This window comes from Saccoglossus kowalevskii, chromosome 6 (assembly GCF_978046115.1).
Source record: "Saccoglossus kowalevskii chromosome 6, keSacKowa6.1, whole genome shotgun sequence".
Lineage (NCBI taxonomy): Eukaryota > Metazoa > Hemichordata > Enteropneusta > Harrimaniidae > Saccoglossus > Saccoglossus kowalevskii.
This window is the reverse complement of record NC_140646.1, coordinates 12,156,411-12,162,952: the sequence shown is the minus strand read 5'-3', so window position 1 is coordinate 12,162,952 and position 6,542 is coordinate 12,156,411.

Here is a 6,542-nt window from a genome sequence, read left to right as displayed (position 1 = left end):
TGTTAAGACATTTTTGGCGGGAATTTTAGTGCATTCCTTAGTATGAAATATTACCGTGACTTTGTGTCGTAAAGAACCCGATGAACAAAACCACATAACTGCAGAAACACGATTTTGTCAGCTTTACGTACTATTTCTACTCCCAAATAATAACAGTTGTGGACTTCTGTGTCCATTTATTTTATGATGGCAGATAGGCCCCCTACTATTATAACTCACATAATCAGACCATGCCTAGAAGTACTGTATACAATAGCACATTGGAATTGTCACAATCTTGTTGCCAGGTGTGCTAGCGACTAAAAGAGTTCAACTAATTTTAACTTTATGAATTGTCACACATTTAGGTGTGCCCAGGCGTTATTTTTATTATTATAGACTTCATATCATTCTATTAATATCCCGAACCTCTGTTAATATCCCGAAAAATGCACAGTAAAAAAATGATTTTACAGCCATTTTTGATTTTAAACAATGTGCGCGGTACTCATTTTTAAAGCTTCGATCGAGGCTGCCGTTGGTGGCGTTCCTGTGGAGCACGAGCCAGTAACTAGTAATGCGTCCAGCATTCTGATTGGTTAATCACGTTCTCATTCTTTGTTCTGTTTCACTTGTTTGCCTGGCGTTAAAGGGCGGTTGTCGTCTCGCCATGTATGCGCGAGATATATGGGTCTCCAAAAGATTTCCAAATTTTAAATTTTCCTCACGAAAAAAATTTTGAATGATTTGATGATTTATTTGCAATGACAATATTTTAGTTTTAACCAGCCCTCCCCCCTACCCAGTCCCTACGTTTTTGTACAACTCCATCCAGTTATTATAAGCCATATACACCAAAGCTCCCACACCATCAACCACCCCACCCAAGCCAAAATGTCTTCCTGTCTTGAGGATTCCAATCCACAGATCGGTAACTTTTCGTCAGTGTTCGCACCAGGAAAATTACATAGTGTAGATAGTAGATAATAGACAATACTGATGATTTTTATTGTATACATGTATGATCTTATGTCACAACTTTTGCATTGTTTGGACAATTGATTTATACATGATTTACCATGAAATGCTTTTAACGCGTTTAACTGCTAAGACAAAACAAGAACAAAAACAATACTACCACGTGTGGTTTTCGGTGTTCCCCATGTGTACAGTTTATTATAGTTTTTTTGGAATTTCCTGTGATTATGACTTGTATTATTACTACACTCAAGAAAGTGAAAACGAAATGTGGCAATCAAGCATCATCTCGTAAATATTTCTCCGATTCGTGGCGACCAGCCAATCGCTGCAGTCGTTGGCACGATCACGTGATTACCAGGAATGTGTCTTGTAAAGTTGCCACTACTAAACACGATAAGTAAACAATCTATTTATCAAATTCCTGAAATATATGTTTATAATCCTCCCCTAAACATGCAAGTTGTTGATTCTAAGCAATAGTCTAACAGATGTGATGGGAATGTGCGAGCGTTATCATAACACTATGCCACAACATAGCAGTGACATATTTAAAAAAACAACTATACCACTTACCAAGCAAACAAAATCCAGCCCAGTTATGTAATTCGAATATTGAATATACACATGACTACGCCAATTCAATTTCCAAGAATACCTGCACTACCTAGAACACTGAAGGTATGGAACTCTGACGGGAGATTGAATTTGTAGTGAAATTCATTCGAACTATTAAAAATCATCGACCGATTTATGTAAGCGTTTACTGTATTTCTGTTTGCTCTCGGTGTTACATTTTTTATGTCATTATAGTAAATTAGTGTAGTTGTGTTGAGATTGTTGTGTCGGTAAAATGGATAAATCACTGTGAAACCGGAGTCATTTCGTTGTTTGATCAGAACGACAAACCTCAGACAACTAATACATTCAAATAATCGTTACTCTTCTAAAATATGGTCAATTTTTAACACACCGGCAACGCTATTGTTTAGAGGTGTCAATCGGTCTCATCTCCGGCAAACCTGTGTCTCGGCTACGCTGGTGGCTTACGCTTTGTCGAATTTTTCCGAAGGGCGAGTACACATACAGGGAATCCTGGGTCTCGAGTGAATTTCAGTCGTTCTCTGTATTCTGTTCTGATCAGATCACCCGGAAACGAGAAAGTTTCACGTAGAGTTGCCGAATAATATACGTTTCGGCCAAAATTGACCATATTTTAGAAAAGTAACGATTATTTGAATGTATAGACTAACTTCATAGTAAAGTATAATTAAGAAAAAGGAATAACGTTTAGCGGAACATGGCAATATTTCCCGATAGTTACAGGATTTTTCTAGGATAGTTCACGTCGCCATGTTTACAACAAAGCTGGTGTATGTTATTATATTTCGCCAATCATGTATTAAAAAAAGCCTTTGAAAATATGACATATCAGGACAAAAACTGTACCAGTTAACTAAATCGAGGCAAAATTAATATAATGGTTCCGAAATAGTACTGACGCAATGTTTTGATTTTGTACATGTGTAGCAACGTCACATCAAGAGAACGTTCATTGCTTACTTGCACCTGATTTCCACTGCTATTTAGTTTGACTTTTATAGTTTCTGTTTTTTTGTTATCCGGACCTGTTTTATGAATGCATGTGGGCCCGCGAGAATCAGTAATGTAAGGAAAACATGTTCATGCAATTTAAGTGTGTCTGGTCAATCTCTCAAATCCTGCATGAATGTATTCAAATTGAGTCGAAGCTACCACGATTGAACAGTATGCTGAACAACTTTCCGCTTTGACGGGAGCATGAAGCCAAAAAATATATTTGTTTTAGCTCCACGGCAGGAGTTACTGTGGAGAGAAACGTGAACTTGTAGTCAAACCACAGTCCCTCCATCAGTCGAACCTTTGCCGAGGTTGCAAAAGACAATTTGAAAAGTTTGAGAAAATGACGCAAACTCTCTTGAAATGACACATTCGTCGAAGCGATATATCACAGTCCCTCTATTTGATTTTATGCAGAGAAGAACTTCCCACGGTATACGAGAAACACTGCATAGTCAGCTTATGAATATTCCACTGGAGGCGGCGCGAAGAGGCCAGCCAGAGTGTTATTTATTTATAAGTCGCAGTACGGCATATTTATATTTGTATTTCAAAAAGCAGGTTTAATTTGTAGCTCGTGCGTACTTCAAGCGCGACTTATTTATATTATTCAATTATAACATGTACGTCTACTCACGTCATATTTACATTTATTATTCACATATTCATATCCGTAATAAATATAAATATATATAAAACAGAAGATCACAATCGATGATCAAGGCTTGAACATTATTTTCCTTCACAAACAACTTACTCATAGCATGGACTTACGGCAACCATAGACACATGTATACTGTAAGGTCCATGTAAAGACGAACAAATCGTTAAACAATCTTGTACAATAATACTAGTGTCACAGTCCCTCTATACACAGAGGCGACGGCACGACATTTTACATGGAGAAGCGAGATTTGCTCACCAACATCGCGCCTTCGACCTTACTAGGGAGTCCGGGACATACTCCTCCTTAAAGACTTTGAAATCCAGACCCTCTGAAACGCTATATTCTGCATTTTGAGCGGAAAATTGCTGGCACAAAGGATTTCAGCTCGTTTCAGCCCCCGTGTGCCCCGCCACTGATACACGTTAGAGATCTCGGTACGTGCCGAGACTCGGACCGAGTCCGCGCGTGTGTGTGAACTGTCGGAACCGAGTCGGCACGTGCCGAAGAACTCGGTCTCGATAGAGATTTGCTACCTGAACGCTCGGCACGAACAAAAATCATGCGTTCGGTGGTAAATTTAAGAGAATATATACTGATTCATACTTGTATGACATGGCATGACGATGGAGAGAAGTGGAACGGGATATGGTCGTATGCTTTAGCATGGACCATGGAGCTAAAAAAAAGATTTTTTTTTAGCTCCATGCACCTACTGTTGCTAGGTCTATAGTAATGAATGAAATGAATGCAGAACGTGCTCGGCGACGCATATTTATGTGTAATCCTTCAGCAAAAAACAAAGGATTAAAAACGTGTCGAGATCCCATAACGTAAACCACAGTCCCTCTATCCCCTATCTGGAAACGGTCATTGTATTAGATAATTGTATTCCCTGGCAAAGGCGCGTTGAGGGTATGGGTATTGTCACGTGATCAGTACACAGCCGGTCACTATTTTTGACATCGTCAGTTCTATGTTTTTTTTTTTTACAACTTAGTTGTTTATTCCAGAATTCGAGCTTTTTCACATAATTTTTAAATCAGAATTTTTGTATAAGGTCATATTTTAGCCGGCGAGTAGTTTTTTAATTTATCTATTTTACCAGCAGCGACACATTTTCGCAACAAATTGTGACACCTTTACCCAGAATTTTGTCCTGTTCGATTTTTGGGGTGATTGAAATGAACACTATTTTATTTACCCTTCTTCTCGACTCAAAACCAATCTGTCTTCGATTTTGACATTTTATGATTGAAAAATTGGTGGGCTGATTCATTATTTGTTACACTGCATTTTATTAATGTTAAATTGGGCTATTTTTATGGATGCTCTATTCGATCGTAAATGAGAATGGCGACGTTTTGAAATGACAATGTACGCTATTCAGTGCTAAAAAATCATTTATTTACAAAAATTGAATTGCTTCATACTTTTGCATCGAATAAAGTCATGAGTTGATGCAAAGTTGTCTTGAATTGTTATAAACCCCCAAGAATCAGAAATACTAGTATCACAGTTTTTTCGATCGACCCCGTTAACATGAACGGCGCCATTTTGACAAGATTTGTTTAGCAATGTCAGTATGTTGGTACACGTCATTTTTTCCCTATTAAAATTAGAAGATGAACATAATTCCCTATAATAATCTTTACATGGCAGGAACTGGATGCTTATGAGTAGGTAGGCTGGTTTTGATACGTATTAAGGTTCAAAAACCCAAAATTTCATTGTGCTAATTTTGTTTACATGTTTTGTTTACGTTGTAGTTGCTCGAATTTGTGAAGTCATACAATGATGTATCGCTTTGCATGACGTTAATAAAGGCCCAGGTATACTATAAATACGCTTCTAAGCAATATGGATTATTTTCTTGCTTGTCACGCTATTGTAAACAGCACCAGCCAAACTCCGGCAAACGCGTTTTCTGAACTTTACAGGTCGATTATGTCGTGTCAAAGTGGGTGTATGTGACTATGAATATCATAGCAGTGACTGTGTGTACGAGTTGAGATTTTGGCGGATAAAAGTCAAAAACACGAACCGGGGCAATGGACGTGCTACTAAGCTTGAATAATTAACTGCTGTCAATCAAAGTCACGTGACGTTGGACCGCTGAAACAGGATGCGTCATCTAAGCTCCACGAACATTTACACAGTTCCTAATGCGTTTCTCAGTATCACATAGCGAATTCAACGAAGACAATGTCATTGACAATCGTGTTTTCAAATTTAAAACTGCGCCACAGAGAGTACGAGCCAGAAATACCCCTATTTGTGTTATTGAAATGAATTTAATATTGTTTACTGTTATTGTCTGAGGGTGTGTACGTGGTGATAGAGCATGTTTCGATAATAACGCAGCCTATGACGGCAAATGGATCGTAAATGAGACCAATTTTGCTTATTCGTGGTAACGCAAGGCTGGCAAAAACAGAAATTACATTCGTTTTCTCGGGAGTCCCTTTCTATTGTCAGGGTCAGGGTCGGGAACAAATACGCTGTCAACTAACCCCGCATTCGTGGTGATTCGTACTGATTCTCATCTACAATCAACACCCATTCAGAGTGGATAAACAGGGCGCGGATGGCAACTTCTTGTGCTTCGATAACGCTAATGGTTGACTGAAACACGTAAAGAACCGAAATTAAAGTATGACACTTACCGAAATATTCACATCTTGCATTGTTCGCCATCTATGGTGTGGCAATATATCCACTCATTCCCGTTGTACGTGTGATACCACGGGTACAATTTCCTGTCTGGTGTTGGAGAAAAACGGACAATGCCCATGGGGTAGGGTGCATGAAGTTCTACTGGTGGCCGTAATGTGTGTGACGTGTTTAATCTAGTATTGAACTCACACACTTGTTATTTCAATAATTTCATTGATTGTAAAGGAAGACTAGTTTAGACCCGTTTAGCGGGAATAACGAACACTTCCTGTTATTTTCAAAGTGATGTTAGATGCCCAGTCTGGAAGTAGTTTTTCACATAGATTAGTAACAGCACCATTTCACTATCATGTCACAAATTTTGAGAGATATTTCGCTTATTTATAGTAAAACAGAACAAATAATTCCGACACGTCGCACATCTACGGGTGAGTTTGTAAAACGTGGAAATAACGAAAATATTGTCATCACATCGGAGATTTACTCTGATGCGTTTGTCTATCGTAGTGACGAACACTACTGCTAGGTTTATATTTACTGAGGTTCACGTGTCCTCGTCGGTATAAATGTCTCGCCGTTAACGGGGTGCCTCAATATTTTCTGTTCCGGTTTTGTGTTATGGTGTATGTACATAGTCCTAAATGGC